General features: G+C 35.6%; 1 protein-coding gene across 1 annotated transcript in view; it reads left to right on the top strand.

The window, feature by feature from the left end:
* Window positions 1-2,785: 2,785 nt before the first annotated feature.
* The window catches only part of LOC126965438 (P protein-like), a 234,307-nt gene continuing 213,092 nt past the window's right edge, over window positions 2,786-24,000 (top strand). The window contains exon 1 of the mRNA XM_050809057.1: window positions 2,786-2,880. The gene's annotated coding sequence lies outside the window, so the exon portion shown is untranslated. The remainder of the gene's footprint in view (window positions 2,881-24,000) is intronic.

Raw genomic sequence — 24,000 nt, 5'->3', positions numbered from 1 at the left:
ACTAATACGATTTTTTTATGAAAAAGGCTTAAAAGCTACCTCTGACCTACGTCATTCTACAGCTTCGTGTTATGTGGAAGATAGTTCCTTGAAAATCGCAGTGTGGAGAGAAACGCCACACATCCTCTGGTGTGGTCATGGTGGGGATGATATCCTAATTTGTGGTGTGCTTGCGAAGGTGGAATTCGGCGGCAGGAATCAGGCGAAACAGCTCTTTGGAACTGTCCCCGTGATAAATGAGATAGAAGACACACAATGAAGCGACATCTCTACGCAATGTCAGGTGATTGAGCCGTGCACAGAGCACTGGATTCGCGCAGCTCTGCGTTGCACGCGGTCAAATGGTTCGAACTGATGCTGAGGTGTGTCAGACCAGAGATGACAGCAATACTCCATATGTGGCTGGACCTGCGCTTTGTAGAGCGCTAGAATGTGGGGTCGGCTTGAAGTATTGCCGCGCTCTATTTTTGACGCCCAACTTCTTCGAAACCAATTTGGCTTTACCCTCCAGATGGCCACGAAATTGGCAACAACGATATGGGCTCATGAGTAAATGAAACGTTAATATACCTTCAAAAAAAGGATTTACTGTACCTATTTAAAAGCCCAGCAACGCTTTTGTTATTCCTCTGGTATTACAAGAGAATGTGGACAATGGTGATCACTTAACACCAGGTGACCCGTACGTTCCTTTGTCCTCCTTTGATAAAAAAAGAAATATATTATGGTACTTAATTATCGCTGTGACAATGGATGACTGGCGCCGTAACGCATAACGTTACGAAGCGGTACTCTCCCATATGGCGTTATCACTTCAAATAAACTTTCCCATACTTTTCAGCAATACACCTCTCTTTAATATACTCCGATTATTTTCATTACTGTTCGCTCGTGTGTCTCAGCTCCGTAAAAAAGTTATTATTCAAATTTTTCGCTCAGACGCATGCATGGAAATGTCAAATGTGCTTTAACTTTGGCGGCATTCATATTCGTTTTGATGTACTAAATTTAGTAGGAATTTATAATTCGTTCTTTAAATTAACTATTTGCATTGAATTCGAAAATAATCTTTTTACGCCCGATATATTTTCACATGACTACGGAAATGACACACATCCTATTAACAGCAAAGTCTAGAAAATTATAATACATTCTGTCTCCAATTTATGTTTTAGACATCGTAAAAAGGGGCTAATTGGTTTCCGGAGTACGTGATACCGGCTTATTGTTAGGTATTACCTAACAAATTCAATTGAAATTTAGTTACATAATAGTGACGTCTTCTAATAAAGCCTCATTCAATCATTTTTTTATGGAAGAGGAGGATAAACTAGAGTACGGGTAACTTGATGTTAAGTGATCACCGCCGCCCACATTCTCTTGCAACACCAGAGGAATCACAGGAGCGTTGCTGGCGATTAAGGAATGTGGTACCCATGTGGTTTCATTTGTAGTACGTGAAAGAGAGTTCCATGAAAACTGCACTGTGGAAGAACGCTACACATACAGATGGTGGGGATGATAACCAAATTTAATTCGTGCGAAGGTGGAATTCGGCGATAGGAATCACGTGAAACAATGCCAGTGGGAGGCTTCTTTGCACAAGAAGCCGGCTAGATTATGAGTACCACAACGGTGCCTAATTCTGCCGTAAAGCAGTAATCTGTAAACATTACTGTATTTCGCTCTGCAGGTCGCCGTAACTTGTGAAATTACTGGACAAATGAGACTTAACATCTTGTGTCTCAAGGTGACGAGCGCAATTGCGCTCAGAATTTTTGGGTTTTTCAAGAATTCTGAGTGGCATTGCATTGTAATGGGCTGGGCGTATCAATTTCCATCAGCTGAACGTCCTGCTCGCCTCATCCCTTATTTTCATTAAAAAAATCTAAATTTTAACACATTTACAAAAAAATTAAAAAAAAATGCTGGGAACCAAAACTTTATAAGGCAAATTTTGGTTAAGTACATATGAATGTTTGAAAATATGGATGGTTGTATACTCGTTTTCGGAACTTGACTACATTGCCAGAGTCACAGTAGACATATATTTACTGTGACTCTGGCCTACTGACGACACTGACCTCTACTATGTACCACTGGACTGGCGGGTGTCAAAGTGCTTTTGTGCCTGTTTGCTATTCGCCGTTTTGGCGTTGTTGGACATGTAGCGAGGGTCTGCGCTACTAAAACTACTGAGGACAATCTCAGCAAAACAAACATCGATAGGACTATTTACAAAAAAAAATTCTTGAAGTATAAATAACACGGAAAACGACCGAAATTAATTCAAATTGTAAAAATACTTCAAAGTATTGTACGTTACTTCGCAGCCATTTGTATAATACGTCAAAATTAGTTCATTGGACAGTAGGCACAAAAAAATTGCTGTCAAGCATAAGCGACTACAAAATGAACGGAACTCTTGCTCCGAGTGGCGCGGGGATATAGTAACGGCGCTTCCCACTCGGATCCGAGTGATGAGCAAGGAATGTGAAGAAAAATAGTTTTTCATATCCTTCGTAGAACTAAATTTTTGTGTGAAGTTTAAAAACTATAACAATTTTCATTTGATGTCCTTTAGAAACCTCTTATTAAAAACAACAGGGACGTAAACCAAATACGTAGTCTACCTGAAATACGTAGATGGCAAAATTTCTTATCATTCGTCTATACTCTATACTATATTATAGCATACAAGTATAATATAAGTAATTTTTTTAGGTAAACGAGTCACATTTTTGTCTGCTTTGGTGCGGATAAGATGTATTCAAGTGCAGTGGTTAAATTTCAAGGAGCTATCTACTGTTCAGTGAGAGAAAAGAAAATAAAAAGAATACTTAAAAGACAGCGGTCGTTACATTTTAAGAAAAACAAAGAGTAAGTAATCCTTTATTGTGTATTTTTTTATTGAAAACGTTATTAATTTGCCATTGGCATTTTCATATAAGTACTCTTTGTTGCTACGCGAAACTATTGCTCGATACCTTTGATCATATACAACAACTTATATGTCTAATCTTGTATGTATATTATTAAGAACATTGTTTGTATGTTTGTTTCGTATGCGTTCCGAATTGATCATATTGTTATAAAACTTTGATAGACTTGCCATAGGGCCCCGGAGAAGCATAGGCTTCTCCGGGGCATATAAAGAATAGGGAAGTCCCAGGCCCAAGGGTGTCGTAAGAGGCGACTAGCGGCATTTACAAGTAGGAGGCTTCTTTGCACGGGATACCGGCTAGATTATGGTTATCACAACGGCACCTTTTTCTGCAGTGAAGCAGTAATGTGTAAGCATTATTGTATTAAATTTGTAACCAAAATTTATGAAGGATGCGCGACTCGAACCCACGACTTTCCGTCCCAGCGCTCTTCCAACTGAGCCAATCGTACGAGTTGCGTATGGTTCGTTAATTTAATTTAATTAATCCCAGAATTGAGGGATATCACATAAAAAATGAGACTTAACATCTTATGTCTCAAGGTGACGAGCACAATTGTAGTGCCGCTCAGAATTTGTGGGTTTTTCAAGAATCATCACATGCGCAAGAGGATCAACTATGTGATTGGTTCCAATACAACCTTCTAACAATTAACTTCTCAAAAACGTCTTATGTAATCTTTAAAACCAGAAACAAGAGTGTTCCGACAATGGCAGAAACAAGAAGAAAAATAACTTGGCTTAAGAATAGACAGTAACTTGACTTGGAAATCTCAAATCGATCACGTCAAATCTAAACTATCATCACTATCTGGTTCACTTAGTAGAGTTGTTCATTGTGGTCCGTTTAACGATATACAACTCAAGACTTAGTAAAATCACATTTATTATATTTAATAGAAGTATGGGGCAGCGCCGCTAAATTTAAGTTAAATAATTAGAAGTAATACAAAATAAACTAATAAAAATACTTTTCCATTATCCATTTTTAACACCTACAGAGAAGGTTTATAAAGAAACTAAATTTATTACAGTTACACAAATACACAACCTGCATACTAATTAGAAAAATTATTGACAAACAGATACATTCAGAATTAACATTTACAAAAAAGAAACAAATACAAAATAGACGCAATAATGACCAATTCATACTACCAAACCAATTATGGACTGAAAACAATTACCTACATATGAAGGTGCTAAACTGTACAATGGCCTATCTTCGTATATCAAAGATGCGGGCACTTTTAATTTATTCAAGCTTCGTTTAGCGAAATGTATTACAGATGATACTTCCTTTTTCTAGTGCACACACTTATATTTAGTTATATACCTATGTTTATATACGGACGATTCATATATTATATCTTAAATATCCGGACGACCGAGCCTTGCTCGGATTTTTAAGAATGTACAAAACTTGAACAAAAAAAATCTAATACATCTGGATTCGAACCGGGGTCTTCTGCTTTCCGGATCACCCAATGTCCCATCTGAGCTATAATAGTCTTGTATATAGTGGCGAAATTTACCTTTGTATTCTAATGTTATTGTAGCTGTTTCTCATTCAAACATGGATAAAACCATTTTTTTTAAATTGAAACCTAGCTAGATCGATTTATCACCCCCGAAATGCCCTGCATACTTAATTTTATGAAAATCGTTGGAGCCGTTTCCGAGATTCGTGACAGATATATATAGATTACGTGACACGTTGTTTGTCCGCGATGGACTCCTAAACTAAGGAACGGATTTAAATGGGGATTATTTCACGGAGTGCAGTTTAGTCCAACTTGAGAGATAGGATAGTTTTTATTTCGATTTGGGACTCATAATTATTTTTATTTCCAATATTTGTCTCATATGGACATATTTTCTGTGAGAGAATTTATTGACGCACTGTTTGACAGGTCTGCTGTGATATAATTTCATTATAACAACAACGAGCATATGTTACGAAACGATTCTTGATGTTTTGAAATATTATTGACAAATTCCTATAAAACAGTATTTTTTTTATTATCTACAGAACAACGTCTGTCGAGTCAGCTAGTTATTTATAAATATTGTTCCCATGTAAGTGACAGTTTGTAATGTTTTTAATGAGAATATAATATGATCTTTAAACCGAATCCTGAGCGGCAATGCATTGTAATGGGCAGGCCGTATCAATTACCATCAGATGAACGTCCTGCTCGTCTCGTCCCTTACTGTTATAAAAAATAGAGTTTTCTAGGGACGCCCGCGACGGTTGCTGGTACAAAATATCTATAACTAAAACTTATGTATATATTTATACATCTATTTTTTATTTGGTTGAGTTTCCTTTACAAGGTTTGTTATGCTCGCTTAAATGGCACGCACGACTCGCCACAAGTTAAGTTATCATCCCCACCATCTGGATGTGTGGCGGTCCTCCACAGTGCGGTTTTCAAGGAGCTTTCTTCCGCGTACTACAACGCTGTGGAATGAGCTTCCTTGTGCGGTGTTTCCGGTACGATACGACATGGGTACCTTCAAAAAAAGCGCGTACACCTTCCTTAAAGGCCGGCAACGCTCTTGTGATTCCTCTGGTGTTGCAAGAGAATGTGGGCGGCGGTGATCACTTAACACCAGGTGACCCGTACGCTCGTTTGTCCTCCTATTCCATAAAAAAAAATGGCATTGCTTGTGGCGGCGTCGTGGTTCGTTTGTTCTTCTTCCATACGATATGAGAATACCAGCGCTGAGAAATAAAATTCCCAACATAATGCTGACTAGACACCATTTTTGTTCTTTAATGTCCATATTGTTATTAGTTATAAGATTTCTGTAAGCTTTTTGAACCAAATAAACCTTTTAATTATTTATTGGCTGGCATGTGTCTCTGCTTGTGGCGTTGGCGACGTTGGGCGGGTCGTTCCCTTCCCTAAAATATGGTCGAGGGAGGCGATGGCTGGTGCATGCGTCATGCTCGTGAACGGGCGCTGCTTGTGGTGGCGGGATGATCCTGTTGCCGTAACTCGGTTTCAGATTCTTAAAAGTTATTGTGTGTGTATATATATGTATGGATATATACATATTTAATTATTTATAATCGCTTATAAAATGCTCACAGAATACCTTTATTTATTTATGGTGTATGTGGACGATTGAGTGTGTCTGTTGCATCATTTTACATTTTACATATTATATTGTAATTTGAAATGATTTGTAAAATAATTAAAATGTAAATCTTCATTTAAAATAGTGGCAATGAGTTTCTTGCTACTTCTTCACATTAGCTCAACCCTTTACGAAGTTGCGTTAAATTCAATAAGAAACAATATATTTATTTTTATTTTTTGACATTCATAAGTGTCAATTCCGTGACCAACATGAATAAAGCGATTTCGAATTTGAATTTGAATTTATTTATTATTTATTATATGTTCGAGAGAAGCGACGGCTAGTCTGGTCGTGCCTGTTCATTTCTATTATCGGGGACAATCATCTATATTTTCGTAACATTTACAGCATCATGGTTTAACAAATTAATTAATTAATAATTAATTACAATCTATCTAGAGTGATGCAACTAAAATACTCAAAGACATGCATGAGTAAGCAAAAAAAATACATGTAAGCTAATAAATAAAAACAGGAGTTATTGAGTAAAGTAAATGCATTAGCCACACACACTGAAAACAACTAAAGGTACCGGCTAGATTATGGGTACCAAAACGGCGCCTATTTCTGCCGTGAAGCAGTATTGTGTTACGGTCAGAAGGGCGCCGTCGCTAGTGAAATTACTGGGCAAATGAGACTTGACATCTTATGTCTCAAGGTGACGAGCGCAGTTGTAGTACCGCTCTGAATTATTGGTTCTTTCAAGAATCCTGATCGGCACTGCTCGTTGTTATCGTTCTATCAACCATTTTAGAGACCGCTAAATAATGGTATCAAGACTTAAAAATATCAAGAATAGGACATTCCGACAATAATTATCTAAAAATGATTTAGATTTAATACGAACTATCAAAGATTCCCGCCACGATATGCAATTAACTGCAAATTTTGTTAAATTCCGACTATGCCTTAAATTGGAAATTGGAATTAACGTTTTCAGGCGCCACAACACTTGATAAATTTGCCAGTAATATTCTCAAATGATTATAGCCTCTTTCTAAAGGTACAGATAAAATTAAAACCGCCCTTGAGGCAAGAAATTTCTTCCAAAACGCGCGGTTGTGGAATGCCAGACGTCAACGTGGTGCGGGTGCTATTTCATTCTGACGTACCTAATGTCCGGTGGTTGAATTCGGCCGCTGGAATCAACCTCTGAGCACTCCTCGTTTATATGCGGTATATTATACTAAGTGTATTATAATTCATTGCACCTGTCAAACATTATTAAGGCGCAAAATAAGGTATACTTATACATGATGAACATTTCATGACACTCATGAAGAGAAGTTGGTAAATTTCATAGGCGCGATCTTGGATTTCGATTTTGACACGATATTCGTTATTGTTGACCCCTAAAACCATGAAAATGACACCCATTAAGAGAAGTTGGTAAATTTCATAGGCGCCATCTTGGATTTCGATTTTGACCCAATATTCGTTATTGTTGACCCCGAAAACCATGAAAATGACACCCATTAAGAGAAGTTGGTAAATTTCATAGGAGCCATCTTGGATTTCGATTTTGACCCAATATTCGTTATTGTTGACCCCGAAAACCATGAAAATGACACCCATGAAGAGAAGTTGGTAAAATTCATAGGCGCCATCTTGGATTTCGATTTTGACCCAATATTCGTTATTGTTGACCCCGAAAACCATGAAAATGACACCCATGAAGAGAAGTTAGTAAAATTCATAGGCGCCATCTTGGTTTTCGATTTAATATAGACCTTATATTTAGAGATGAACTTATGAATCACAAATTCTTCAAAAAAATACAGAAACATATTTTTTTGAAAATCTGACTGCGTACAAAATATATTAAGTATCAAAGACTATAGAGCTTGTAGAGCTTATAAAAAATATTCATGTTCGTACAGCGTTCTTTCCGAGTACGAGCTGCTACTTACAACCGACACATTGTCTACCCACGACGGCGGCCGAGCGCGGTCAAATATAATATAATGTACTCTGTGGCGCGGACTGACGTTGTTTCAATAGATCTCTCTGTGCAATGCGTACGGAGTGACAAAATAAAATAACCCTTAATACCACACTTTAAAGCTCATGCTTATCAGAAAAATATATGAATTTTAGACGATTCATTTTATTTTTTTCTGAGATTATTTACAACATATTTATTAATTTATTCCCCGTGTTTTTTAAAATATTATAATTATCTGCTTTCCTTACGTAATTTTTAAGAGACAAAATTATGTAAGTAATAGCAGAAAACTGATCCTGAATGAAGCCCCATTTCGTCAATTTTGTGGGAATAGGTAACGGATAATCGTTTTTACGACATAAAATATCAAAATTTCAAAGCAAAAATTTCCCGTTAATTGGAGATAAAGAAGTAATCTATTTGTGGCAATTTTTAGTTTTGTTATATTTAGTTTCATTTCGTCACAAACTCTACCGAAAAATATCTTATTTTTGTCGGTTTCGTAAACGCGTCCTTAAAGAGTGACAGTAAGGCTGCCATTCTTTGTCAGTCGGTTAATTTGAATCACGTAACCAGTATTGCGTTCTTAACTCAATTTCGACATACTTAATTGTGGTTTAGAACGTTTTTCTGGAATTACGTCGAATTATTATTGTAAACTAACATAAATCAATAATTACTGGTACATTCAACTTGGCCAACGTAAAGGCATACCTAAAAGACCCTACAATATACAATTACAATAATTAGTAAATTTATTCCATCAAAACAAATCTTATAACTACATTTACATTACTATGACTACATAAAATTAAAACTATCATTACGTGGAAGGGTACCAAGAATTCTGGCAGCATTTCCGCGTTGGATGGCTAGCAAGGCTGATCCGTTGACCGAGCTAGCTGCCAGCGCTTGGGTTTCCAGTAGCCTTATTGAGGCGCGAAGATAGTATTTTCAACATTCTCCGCGCCTCTGGGCCCCACTGGCCTAGTGTCTCGACACCAAAGGGCACAAACATGTATGACTCACTGAGACCATCATATTTGCGACGCTTGCCGTCTTCGGCAGTCGAAGCAGCAGCCCCAGCACCAACTGACGTAACTTGGACATGAGAAGGAGACAGAGTATCGACGCAAGTCGCGTAGTCAAGTTAGTAAATTGTTATGAGTTAATGTAGTAAAATTAATCACAAAAAATTGTAATATTAAGAATAAGATTGGTGCAAGTTACCACTTAGTTTGATAATATTCGTGTATTAAGAAAAAAAACAATATTTTTAATAGCGTTAATAATTTAAATTTAAATCTATTTAACACTGTCTAGAGGTTACTTCTTTTGGTAATTTATTAAATATTTTAACACACATAACGTGACAGTTTTTTTGGCACAATGTGGTTCTAATGTGGGACTCGAAGTCTAGTAGGAATCACGCGATGGAAACAAAGAACAGTCGCCTAAACGAGTGAATAAATTTAAATTCTTTTTATTTGATAAATAAATTATCTTCTAGTACATACATTTCGGTAACAGTATGTTTGAATTTAATAATAATGGTCTGTAGCTATCGAAGGACCCTTTACTGGCCACAGGTCTTATGCATCTTTTTTGAGGTAGTAATACTTTGTTTATATTTGTGGAGTTACCCCATACTATAGTGAATGAATGCTAATATGCTATTTTACTATTCAAATTCAAATTCAAATATTTTTATTCAAAATAGGATGTGACATCACTCATTGAAAGTCAAAAAACTACCACCCATTCCAAAATGAATGCCTCAGACCTGAGAAGAATGGGCGCAACAAGCTCAGCGGGCTTTTTTTTTTCAGCGAATAAATATGTTTACAAAGTAATATTGTACAATTAAACTTATTATTTAATAGACTAAGGGCGGTCACTCCATTCCCAATCTGTGGTATCATTAAGAAAGTCATTTATGTTATAGTAACCTTTACCACACAAACGTTTTTTAACAATGCTTTTGAATAACGTAATACTTATTGAAATTATTCATTAGGTACAAAGAAAAATATGTAGGTATGTACAAAAATACGAATCTTTCCACTTGTTGAAAGATGTAAATAAGTATTTAATTTTATTTTTGGAAGAGGAGGATAAACGAGGGTTCCTGTAACCTGATGTTAAGTGATCATCGCCCACACTCTCCTGTACCACAGAGGTATCACAGGAGCGTTGCCAAAGTCAAAGTCAAATAAACTTTATTCAATTACGCGTAAACTAAGTGCTTTTGAATCGTCACTATCAATATTTCTTTTAAATAACTGTTCTACCATATGTTCGGGAACAGTAGAGCTCGTGAGAAGAACATACAAGAAAATCAACGGCCACTCTTTTCAATCAAATAGAGTATTTTACAATGGCTGTAATATACATAACAAATTAGTTTGTAAGGTGCTGCATCCAATATATGAATCTTGTTTTAATAATATCAAATATTTTACAAAAACTAATATGGAATAAAGTGTATAAATATAACCCGCACCCTCTCGCATTCCGTACGAACGCTCTTACCAATTGAGCCAACCGTTCGAATGACGCATCATTGATAAAATATTGTATACTTTGTTCAAATCTCAGGTTGTGACTTCATCCCAGAAGTGAGGGTAACCTATCACTTTAAAAACATAACAAATTGTTCAGATTAGCAAGAGCGACATCTCAAGTCAATTTCCTAATATGCAAATATTGGGGTTGAGCAGGTTATCAACTGTAAAGTAGATCCTGAGAGCCTGCCACAACCTGAGAGTTGAACATAGCATACAATATTTTATAAACGATACGTCACTCGAACGGTTGGCTCAGTTGGTAAGTACACTCGCATAGAACGCGAGAGGTCGCGGGTTCGAAACCCACATCGTTCATAAAATTTTTTTTTCAGTTTTCTTTATGTTTATTTTCATTTATTGCATGCAAATAACTTAAAGTACAAAATTTACAATGCTTATAGTCCGGTCAATTTAGACCAAAAAATTAGAGTGAAGTTACATAAAGTCCCAACAAGCTGAAAATCAGTGAAATTGTTCAAAACATAATTATAAACAATGTTTAAAAGTTCCCCATCATTCCCGTGTATGGATTTTTTTTTTATTCAAGGTCTAAGGTCAAAAAAATGAGTTTTTCGCGATTTTCAGCAAAACGGTAAGTTTTATCGTTAAAGTACTTCAGACAAAAATTGTAGATCATAAAATTATCTATAAAAAATGTATCTACACTTTTTTTCTAACGAGCCACCGTTTCTTACTTACCGTTTCGCTGAAAATCGCGAAAACCTAATTTTTTTGACCTTTGACCTTGAATAAAAAAAAATCCATACACGGGAATGATGGGGAACTTTTAAACGTTGTTTATAATTATGTTTTGAACAATTTCACTTATTTTCAGCTTGTTGGGACTTTATGTAACTTCGAATGTCTAAATTGACCGGACTATTAGTATACAATACTAATAATTTAAATGACTTTATTGTAAATTGTAATAAAATTCAAAAACAGTTTTGCAGCGGTATCAAAAGGGGTGGACACCTGACCCCAAAACTAGTTAAAACTGTATCTTCGGGGTCAGATTCCTCGACAAATGACAATGACAAGTTAAACATAATAATTATAATCAATAAAAATTAAATATGTATGTATGTGTGTGTTTAATTCTTAGTAAGTAGGTTTGTTTTATGAAAATAAGGGACGAGACGAGAAGGGCGTTCAGCTGATGGTAATTAATATGCTCTGTCCATTACAATGCAGTGCCGCTCAGGATTCTTGAAAAACACAAAAATTCTGAGCGGCACTACAACAATTGCGCTCGTCGCCTTGAAACGTATGGTGTTGTGTCTCATTTGCCCAGTAATTTCAATAGCTACGGTGCCCTTCAGACCGAAACATACTGCTTCACGGCAGAAATAGGCGCAGTTGTGGTACCCATAATATAGCCGTAATCCTCCCACTGGTTACAGTAGACTTTCCGTTTCTGAATATGATAATTGCTTCAACTAGGCGGTGGTTTTTATATTTTACCTGAAAATTGCTTAGTGTGTAAATAAGTCTAGTATATAGTTGTAACTGCCAATGTCTGTATATTTAATACCCATTATAATTATAAAACAACATTTAGCCAACAGATTTCTTATCAAGTCGTATAATTAACGAAATCTTAAGTACTCCTGATAAATAAAATTAATTACTTTCAGATAAGATAACCTTTGCAATATAAACTGATAGACGTAGTTTAATGGAAGAACTAAAAAAAAGTGTGTACTTATGTATGCACGCAAGAAGTTATACTTCTTTGGCCTAACAAATCAAAAATCCTTGAAATTATTTATTCCTCGTGCTATTCTACGTTTGTAGGAAGCACAGTATTGCAACGATGTCTTTGACAATTAATTATTAAAAAACGAATGCGACTGTACGGGCTTGAACCCTTTGCCTATCCTAATAATGGACGGAAAAACGTAGCATGTCGCAAACGCAGAAAATTTTAGGAACCAACTTCACCGGCTCATCAAACTTAGCCCCCAAAAAAAAATTTACTATTTTTGAATTTTCAATATCGCATATCGTTAGTTCGTAGTTTGTTCTTAATTGTTCGCTATAAATAATTGTTTGTTCTTTTGTTGTTTGTTTAAAAACAATTAATTAAAAATGGGGGGAAACGCCTACTATTTGGTTCTGGCACTCGCCGGCCGCTGCCGCGGCACGCTACGCTCGGCTCGTGCGTTGTTTTAACTGTTCTAACATAACCTAACCTAACCAATTTTAATGAATTGCAAATTAAAAAAAAAAAACGAGAACAAACAAATGTTTAAAGAGAACAATCAAGAACAAATGGCGAACTAACGATGTAATAAAAAAAAAAATAAAGATTAAAAAAAAATCTGGGGGGCTAACTTTCTTGAGCTAAGTTCACCCTGTTACTTTTTAATACAGTGGTGCGCTCGCATCTTAAGATTTCACTCTCATCTTTTTTTCATAACGCGCATAAAAAAGTATAATTTCAAAAACCTCGAAGTAAAAAAAGTACGGTTGAAACCACGCGAAAAAAGTGATTAATTTATGAAGGCGAGGCTAATGATACGATATCACTTATCATATTTTTGTTCTGTTTTCATAAATTTAAATTCACATATGTTTATTCAAAATAGGATTTAAAATCTTTTGTTGAATGTCAAATACTACTCATGGAAATATATGGCGCAAGAAACTAAGCGGACATCTTTTTTTTTTTTTTAATTTCATCACAATAATGGCCCGAGTACGGTCGCACTATTCCCAATCTATAGTAACATTAAGCAAGTCATATGCTTATTACATGCTTTAGCACATAAATGTTTACATACAAATCTTTTGAACTTCGTAACACATATTTTGGTATGGACATTTTCTGGGATCATGTTGTAAAAGCATATAATAATATTATATATATAGCCCAATAAAACACTTACTAACTCGACTTAACCGAGTAGTAAGAATAATGAATGGGTGTTAACACCCATTACATAGCATTACCCACGGACTAGTAAAAAAAGAAGGACTCCGCGCCGTGATATTAGCAAGTGAGGCACCTTTAAGCTAGTGTGTGTGTGATTACGAGGGATACCAGTATCACAAATTTTTCTCCCTTAATTAGTAATATATGGCCACAATTACTTTTGATGTTCCGTACTATTGTTATTACACGTTTTCACAACGCACGACGGTATTTTTAAAATATTTTATAGAGACGGAAACTGATCTGCCACAGACGATGACAATTCTCATAATGGCCGCCTATAGGCCTGGAGTAGTGTAAGTGTGTGTGTGGGGCTATGTATTTACACGTTAATCGACATGTTTTGGTGCTACACTGCTATGTAAGGTGATACGGAGTCCTTATTTTTTTACTAGTCCGTGAGCATTACCAATAATATATTAAGATGCACCACTTAAAATATTTATTTCTTTAAATTTTCCTCGTAGTGATTTTTAGGACCTAGGTTATAAATAGCGCGAATATCCTTCTTTTGAAGCACAAATGCATTTAATCTAATAACATAAACTATATATATTGGCCTGGCCTTGCCTGGCCAGTTGTTCTGTTACAAAGAATGCATTTATTAAAATAAAAAGTACACCTTCCTTAAAGGCCGGCAACGCTCATGTGATTCCTATGGTGTTGCAAGAGAATGCGGGTGGCGGTGATCACTTAAGCTCGTTTGTCCTAGTGTTCCATAAAAAAAATTTTCAACACACTTGCCCGTAAAGTGAGCCTTATTACATCGTACTTAGGGCTATAAACCGAAATATAACACACGCGTGCATAATAAAAAGATCCCTACAAAATTAAGTCAGTACCTAACTGCATATTATATGAGACTAAATCGATTATTTTCAATTTAACCGGGTAATACAGTTTTTTTTTCGAACAACAAAGAGATTTTGTGCCGCTGAAAATCCATTCACCTATATTTTTGGAATAAATAAATGTGTTTCTAATTAAGACGAAAATCATTTATTATTATCAAGTTATTTATAATTCGCAATATTTTGTTATAAATATATTATGCATTTTATCCAATAGGTCCTATAGGTACTCAAATAATAAAAATAGGTAATCAAAGCCGAAATATGACACATGCCATAAATGACTCCAGTTTTAAAATATTATTGTTCAATGGGCAGCAATGTAAACACTTTTTCAGTTTAGGCTGCGTATTTTGAATTTTGAACGAATTTGGACAGTGACATCAGATGAGTAGCATTTAGGTATTTTTTAAACCCTGACGAAAAAGGGGGTTGCTATAAGTTTTACGTTCGTCAGTCTGTCCCTATTTTCTGTTCAAGATCTGTCCAGTCGGAGGTTTTTTACGTTTTTAATCAAAAATCACACTCATATCATAAGGGCGTAGGTTATATACTCTAAATGGATTTTGTTTCATTAAGTTAAGGTATTTTGGTTTTGATGAGTTAAAGTAAGGAGAGAAATAAACAGTCAAATGTTATATTTTTATTAACATAAAGAAATCGGTGAACTGGTATATATTAAAATGTTAAGTTCACTGAAATAAAAAAGGTTGCCCATGGATGGTATCGTTAAAATCTTATTCACAACTTTATGAAAACAGTAATTCATATTATTAATTATTAAAAAGTTTTTTAATATTACGAAATAACAATTTCTCCGGATAAAATCTGACCGAACAGCTGGGGTGCCAAATTACCACACCGCGCGTAGCGCACACGCCATTCGTGTCTACCGACGCCAAGGTCACCGCATGACGCAATGGGCTCGGATTACAAAATAATTTATTGCTTTGGAAGTGTTTGGGCTTGTTTATAAAAACGAACGTCGACCTTTTTTGTTTTTAAACAAGTTAGCGCTTTGTTAGATAACATAAGCAATAGATACTGTGTAATTTGAACAAATTTCGTATAAAGTGCATTTGCATGCATTTTTTATGATTTTTTTAGATTAACCCACAGATTACATTTCGATTATTACTAATGAATGTAGTATTTTTTTTATATCTAAAACATACCTTAAAGTTACTAATTAGTAATAGAATAGTTACTAAAACATCAGAGATACAAAAAAGAATTTTTAAATCGACTGCTACAGATAATTTTGACGGCTGACCGCATTTTAACGGCTTGTCGTATTTTACACAGATAAAGTTTTAAAATAAAAAAAAATCTTTTATAGTCTGTTAAATTACCTTTGTTGTGGTATATCGTGTAGCTTGTCTGCTTGGCACAAGCCTAAACTAAACGACGCAATTTGTTTACAAATTAATATTTACAAAGGTCCAAAAATCATAGCTATTTACAGATCCCCATCAGTAAAGGACACCACGAATTTTTTAGAAAGCTTGTAGAGCCTCCTAATGAAGGAATCCTCAAAAAGCTCACTAATAATTACGAGAGAGTTGTTCTACCTACATGTAGAACAAACAAACACACATACACACACACACATGTTGTTACTTTACTATTTTTGTTTTGTTTTACTTTATTTTTTTACTTTCTTTTAAATTTAGTATTGATAAATTTGTATTTATTTAATTAAATTGTTATTTTACAGTACCTTCAAAGTTTGTCATAGTAATGCCAATGATGACTACCAAGATATTGGTTTACTGTTACTCATAGCTCTATTCATCCCACGATACAGTCCCCGACTAGTGTGGCGATTCAATGACAATCATAATGTAGTCATATATATAAGCTTGTAAAATATTTAATTTAATAATTCAATACCGATCAAAGCATTATATACCCTTCGCCACCCCTCTCCTCTCCTCTCCTCACCCCCTCGCCTCTCCTCTCCTCACCCCTCGACGACACGCCTCACACTTCACACCGCTACACTAGCGCCAACTCTCAGACACCCGCTGCTCACTTCACTTGACTCGTTACAATTATGTTGGTCTGGTAAGTGGTAACTGTCGCCTAGCTAGTTACGCGCGTTGTAAGTGCGCGTGGGCATCACACACCCCACCTCGTTCGACGCGTCGTTATAAAGGCATATCCGTAATTAAACCACTCTGTTGGGACCGTTTTGCGTGCAGTGTCGGCTAGCCATTCCAACCAGCCCAGATCCTTCCAGAAGTTCAGAACACACCTCGGGTGTTCGCATAAACCTAGGAGCGACCTTGTATTCATTAAGGTTTTTGCCCGTTCGTTGGCCAGACTACATGAGTGACCGTTTCGTCTTCGGCTAAACAGCCTCTGCACTTAAGACTGTCCGTTACGCCAATTGTGAAAAGGTGCTTGTTTAGTGATGTGTGTTCCGTTAGGCCCACCATGACTCGGATGTCATGTCTGTTTAGGCTGATAAGTCGATAGTGCAGGAATCATTTTAAAGCACTGTAAAAATTGTTTACTATCTATGTACTTCAGTGCATCTAAAGGTTCACCAGTGGAAGGCTCTCCTCAAATTTCAAAATAATGAGAATATGACGTCTAAATACACATTGTTTGCGTGTTTTCTGCTTACCCTTCGCCTTAAGCCACGTATATCTCGACCTAGCGATACGTCATATTTAACGTAACGGGGTATGTGTGTACGTTAGGGAGGATATCTGCTGTCGCCGTCTCGGCAATTTTGAGGGTAGGGACCTGTCTACTCTCTGGCTCCGCGTAGATTTAGAGGACCGCGTCCAGATCTATGCGTGTGTCTACAGGTCCCATAGTGGTAACGCAGAAACGGATCACCTCGTGGGCTGCGTTCAAGCGGCATTTGATGACGTACTTGCACAGATCGCCTCCGCTGAAATCGTAGTCTTGAGTGATTTCAACGGGCACAATGCCGAATGGCTTGGATCACGTACCACAGATTACGTAGTGCGATATGTGCATAATTTTGCATTGGCGTATGGTCTGTCCCAATTGGTTGAATCGCCAACGCGGCTCCCGGATGTGGATAGCCACATGCCGTCCTTAATAGATCTTCTGCTGACTACACATCCCGATAGTTACCAGGTCTTTGTAGACGCCCCTCTCTGAACGTTCGACCATTGCCTGGTCAGGAGTGCCTATCCGACGTCCACGTCGCAGACCACCAGCGACCCGCAGTGTTTGGCACTAAAAGTCAGCAGAATAGGATAGGATGCGTTCCTTTTTTGCATGCTACTCTTGGGGCAAGGTTTGTTTCTCTTCCGATGATTCTAGTGCCTGCACCGTTGCAGTAGCCGATGTGATACTACAGGGCATGGATATTTTTATTCCAAACTCTGTAGTACCCATAACGAATCGAATGAGTTATCGCTCATATTTTTTGAACCTCTATTCGAGCATTCACTTGACTTTGTTGGCTTGTTTTAACTTCGTCACAAAATAATCGTTATTTGAGATTTAACAATTTCTTCACTCTATGGAGGCTTGTTTATTATTTTAATAGGAGCTTTAATATTATTGTCTTTTGAATTAAAATAAATGGCTTTACTGAAAAAACGTTGATAACACACGCCAATTATCGCAAGTACAATGCAAATATTATACAACATAACAAAACAAAGCATTTTAAAACATTTTGATAAGACAGTTGATGATTTTATCTAGGCATTATATTTTAAATCTTCTATTTAACATCGCTCTACCCTGCGGTATTTGGCTATCATATACAAAAATGCACTAACAAAAAACACTTCAGCCTTACAATATGAGAATAGATATTTATATTATAAAGAGAAATATAACTGGCATAATGCAAGTTTGATTTATGAGGTCGACGCCCCTCTCGGAACATCCGACCTTGGCCTGGTCAGGAGTGTAGTGCCTATCCGATGCTCACGACGCAGGCCACCAGCGACCTGCCACCTTTGGCACTACAAGTCAGCAGATTGGGATAGGATACGTTCCTTTTTTCGTTTGTCGTTGCAGTAGCCAATGTGATATTGCAAGGCATAGATATTTTATTCCAAGCTCTGCATGCAAATAACAGGCGTATCGGACCTGGGTTGCGATGTTGGGCACAAAAGATCCGAATCGTCGCCAAAATCGGCGAGCAGCTTTCTAGTTACCCGACTGGAACACGCAGCTATGGGCGTTCTCAAGAGCTGCTCTAGGTAACTTCAACCAGCCATCCTGCCACTGCTGCACATGAGGAATAACACCCTGGCCTATTCAGCAAAAGAGAAAGCCAATCTTCCGTGCGCTCTTTTTGCCTCCAACTCGACTCTTGACGACAACGGAAAAACACCGCCGACCATTCCGCCGTGTCAGAGCTCTATGTCTGAAGTACAGTTTAGACAGAAAAATGTTTCGTTACAAGCTCTGTTTTCGTTGGACGTAAAGAAGTCGAGCGGGCCGGATGGCATTTCTCCCATCGTGCCTAGAACATGTGCTCCTGAGTTGACGCGGGTGCTATAAAGGCTAGTAAGCGTTAACAGATGGTGCTTTTTGAATAGTGGTCATGATTTTAGAGGACTGACATTGCATAGAGCCCTTATACGCTTCTTTTGTGACAGGAAAACGTAAGAAATATTAGATTAGCATTATTATCACACATAATTATGAAAGAATACATAAATAATTTGAAGAATATAGATATTTCCCGCAGAAATAGATGTTTTTCCAGTTTGCCATTAATAGTTTGCCCATAATTACCCTAACCAAAGAAGACGTAATCGTACAATTACCCAAATAAGAATTCATAGCTGAACTCTCGTTACTTGACATAAAAGTTACAATGTAGTTACAAAGTAGCTGACCAAACATGGTTCAAGGTTCATAAGTATCGAATGACAGATAACATTCAACAAGTAAATAAATGAAGCGATAAAAATTGATAGGTGACAAAACATTAATTAACCTATTTTTATCGCTTTTTTTGTTCTATTTTAATTATTCAAGTAACGAGTTTAGAGGTAATTAGACACCAGCTCTAGAAAGTAGCATAAGTAACAAAAGTAAATATCACACTCTAGGCAAAATATAACTATCCTAGTGACTATGGCACTTTTTCATTATTAAGAAATAGATGTGAGATTATGAATTGATGATAAATATTCATTAATATAGTTGCTGTATCTCACAAGCTGCTGGAAGCGTCAATCAAATCAACCGTCGACCTAATTTTAATAGAGGCAAAGGTTGGGCTCTACCACCTACTTGGAAACCCGGTCTATTAAACTCATCTCGCAATAAGACCCATAGTGCCGATGATCACGTCGTGGACATTGTTAGTACATTTTGTGCACCCGTGGACACCAATAGTGACATAGTGTCAGTCATCACCACCGGCGCACCCCGCGCCTATCGACCTTTCCAGCTCCGCATTTCGAGCACAAATCCGCAGTAAGAGACGGGACGTTACCGCGAACCCACTACAGTCACCTTGATGAAGGAGCTCCGAGTGGTCCGTAACTAGTCGGTACCCACACCGATAAACCGTGAGTAAAGCTGTATTAATAAATAAGTTAACAATCTCGCGAAAGTTTTAATAATTTAATTGATAATAAATACTTGCATACTTTCATTGCAAACTCCTCAAAAGAAAACAATATAAAACGTTTTTGTGCTTTTACAAATAACAAATACGGCAGAATTACTGTTCCGCAACATAATATCACTTTTGCCGTCAAACTTTAAACGTAGTTTATATACGTTATATATACCCTGTATACGATTAATTCTACTCGTATTTCAGATCTGCTTATTCAACCCCTGTAGAATTTACTAAGATAAACATAAATTTTGCTGATTAGGATATTTTGGCATATTATGATTATGATTTCTGACGCCAAAGTTTCAGAAAAAAATAAAACTTTAAATAAAAATAAGCCAGCTGGACGTAACGCCATTACCCCGACGGTTCCGATGTATGAAAAATCATTGTGTGAACAAGGTTAGCTACGTAATAGCCTTTCTATTTATCAAATCATTAACCACAGGTGATACCCCAGACAACTTTGCTCATATTTGAATTTGAATTTAAGCCATTTTTCTCTGAACAACAGCAAAGGTTTGTGAGAAAAAGGTTTACGAAAAACTCACTGGTTTATAAAAACTATTAATATACCACACGGATTTTTCGATGGATCCTTCGATATGGTTGATCATAGTATTGTATTACGCAAAATACGGAATTCATGATATTTTGCTTAGATGAATATCTTCATAACTTGAAAAACACTAAGTAAGCTAATTGCGGCCAAATGCATCTGTGAAGGGAAATATTCTAGTACTAGAGTTGATCAGGGATCACATCTGAGACCTTTATTCTTTGATAAAATGATCTAGGCACGAAAGTGAACTGTACATATTTGCTGTACGCTAATGATTTATCTTAATATTGTTGATATAAAGGACTTTAGGCACATTTTTACTCGCACGGCTTGAAAGTGTCCTAAATATTTTTTTAAAAATATTATCTTACAGGTAAGGGATAGGCAGGGTATTCTATAACTATCAGAAGAGGCAGGCTAAATTCAAAACTTTATCTTTGGAGGACAAAAGAAGGATGTATCATTACTTGACTATTTAATAAGGTCAACAAATTTCAACATTCATTCGTCTTATTTCGTTCAAACATTAAATTTTAAAATTGTGCACCTTAAGAACTCAAAGGACATTTTCTCTGTTAGTGTACAAATATATGTACATCATTTTTGTATTTTTAATGAACATAGATAAAAAACACCGTTGAATTTTAGCAAAATACAAGTATTGTGTTAAAAAATTGTTAAAAGATTCGTTCAATTTTTAATATTGTCAATAATTTTGAATTTTTTGATATGATTTGTTATAACACAGTAGCGCACTAATAATTAATGAACTATAATATAAATATTGTAAAGGTACAGTACATAACTAAACAAATATATACAGTATATACCTAAACAAATATATCGCTCAATGCAAAGTTCGGGCAGCTTTATTCCAGCCAAAGTGAGATATAATATTTTTCAACAAACCCCCATTGACGTACTATAAACAATTAAACTCCCAATCGCTTATTAAATGGTCGTCAAAAATGTCCGAGCGGCGTTGTATATATGTATACATTAAACTTATACAGACAACGTTTCATCAGATAAAGATTCGTAGCACTAATAGTCAAAGCCTATTATTTATTTTATTTATTTATTTATAAAGGCTTACCAACTAAATACAATTTATTAACTTATGCACTAAGAATTAAACAAATATAATAAAATAGTTTAAATGTACTTAAATTATAGGTAGGCACAACATTACTATAAGAAATACATGTGATATTTTAAAATCTAGAATCTATAAATTTTGGAGAGCAATATAAATTTGTTTTTTAAAATTAAGAAAGTTTGAAAAGAAGATATCAGTGTTTTCATCTATATAAAAAATACAATTATATAATTGTAACATTAGCTGTAGAGGAGAGTTTAAGCCATAATTACTGTGGTGGAATTTAATGTGCATTGGGGAAAAAGTACTAAGCCGACAATTGATTTGTGATAAAAGCGAAGGACAGTCCATATCATAGCTTAAAAGTTTATGTAAACACAGCAATTGTGAAGCATTTCTACGTATTCGCAGAGACCTCATTTGAAATCTATTCTCATAGCTATCATTACGGATATATTTATTTGCAACAAAACTTAACTTTGAAAGAAACTTTTTTTGTACAGATTCTATTCGTGATATATATTTTTTGTTATAGGGGCACCACACAGCTGAGCTATATTCTAGATTAGATCTGACAACAGAGTTGAAAAGTATCTTGAGTGGTTAAATACTTCTAAAATCTTTCGTATTACGGAAAATAAAACCTAGCATTTTAAAACTCTTACGAACAATGTGATCTATATGTTTGTTAAATCTTAGTTCACTATCTAATATAATGCCTAAATCTTTAAAATATTTTTTTTTCAGCAATGTACACGTCATTTACCTTGTAACTAGTTTTAAGTTTAATATGTTTTCTGGAAAATTTTAAAAAGTTGCATTTGCCTTCGTTCAGTTCCATACTATTATTTTGACACCATAAGTAGATATAGTCGATATCATCTTGAAGCATTTTTTGGTCCTCAAAACATTTTACCGTCCTGTATAATTTTAGGTCATCTGTGTATAGTTCATATTCTGATTTTATTAATTTAGTGATATCATTTATGTATAAGGTAAATAATAAGGGGCCTAAGTGTGAGCCTTGTGGTACCCTGGATAGCTGATAAAAATCCCGAGAATGATAACCACTAACCTTAACCATAAGTGGTCGAGAAGCCAAATAAGATGTTAACCATGTCAGTAATTCATCCGATATGCCATAGATGTCCCTAAGTTTCTTTATTAGTAGGAAATGGTCCACTTTATCGAATGCTTTACTGAAGTCGGTATAAATGACGTCAACTTCATGATTATTACTCATTTCATTTATAATTCTATTAGTGAACTTTAACAAGTTTGACGTCGTAGATCTTTTTTTTATAAAGCCATGTTGTTTGTCAGATAAAAGGTGCTTAGTTTGCCAAAACAAGTGAGGATATAAAATTGATTCAAAGATCTTTGCAGGAGTTGATAAAATAGTTATCGGTCTATAATTAACAACATCACATTTATTACCTTTTTTAAAAATAGGCACTATTATGCCTTTCTTCCATTCCCTCGGAAATAACCCGTTACTTATTGAGGCGTTATAGATGTAACTTAGTGGATATGACAATTCTTTAGCACAGTTCTTATAAAATATTGGAGGAATTTCATCGCATCCTGCACCTTTATTTTTATTGAGTGATTTTAACTTCAGTTCAACGTCCTTTACCGTAAAAATTGCGTGTTTTGATTAGTGTTTGATTTATTTACTGACTCCGTGTTATTTGTATGAAGTGGCTTATTATAAACCGAAGAGAAATAATCCGCAAATAGATTACTAATTTCGAAACCTCCATTGGCTGAATTATGATGTAACTGCATCGTGGATGGAATGGTACTAGTGTTGTTACGTTTAGATTTGATATATGTCCAGAAAGATTTAGGGTTGCTTTTAATGTTTTCTTGTATTTTTTCAATATAGCCCGAATAAGATTTATCTATAATTTTACGTGTTCTTTCTTTTAAAATATTGTATTGTATTTTGTCCATTTCATTATTATATTTTTTATAACGTATTCGATATTTTTCTTTTTCATTCAATACTTGTATAAGTTTATTATTGAACCAAGGAGGGTGATTATTATTTCGTTTGTATTTTTTAGGAATATGTTGTTTAATCAGGTCTTTTAAAATTGTGTAGTATTCGAAAACCATGTCATCGACATCTTGACATGTACCTAAAATATCTGACCAATTAATTGAAGATAGTGTCTGTTTTATCGCTTCGTAATTACCATTATAAAAATTAAATATCTTGTTTACTGGTTCCCCATTTTCTTTTAAATAACTGTAACGCATAAAGTTCAAAGAGATATTTAAAGGTGGATGATATTTATCGGTACTCGCGATAGGTTCCGAAGATTCACAGACTGTCACATCCTCCATATTTGATAGTA

The sequence above is a fragment of the Leptidea sinapis genome, chromosome 7 (assembly GCF_905404315.1).
Source record: "Leptidea sinapis chromosome 7, ilLepSina1.1, whole genome shotgun sequence".
Lineage (NCBI taxonomy): Eukaryota > Metazoa > Arthropoda > Insecta > Lepidoptera > Pieridae > Leptidea > Leptidea sinapis.
This window is presented reverse-complemented; position numbering and strand designations above follow the sequence as displayed.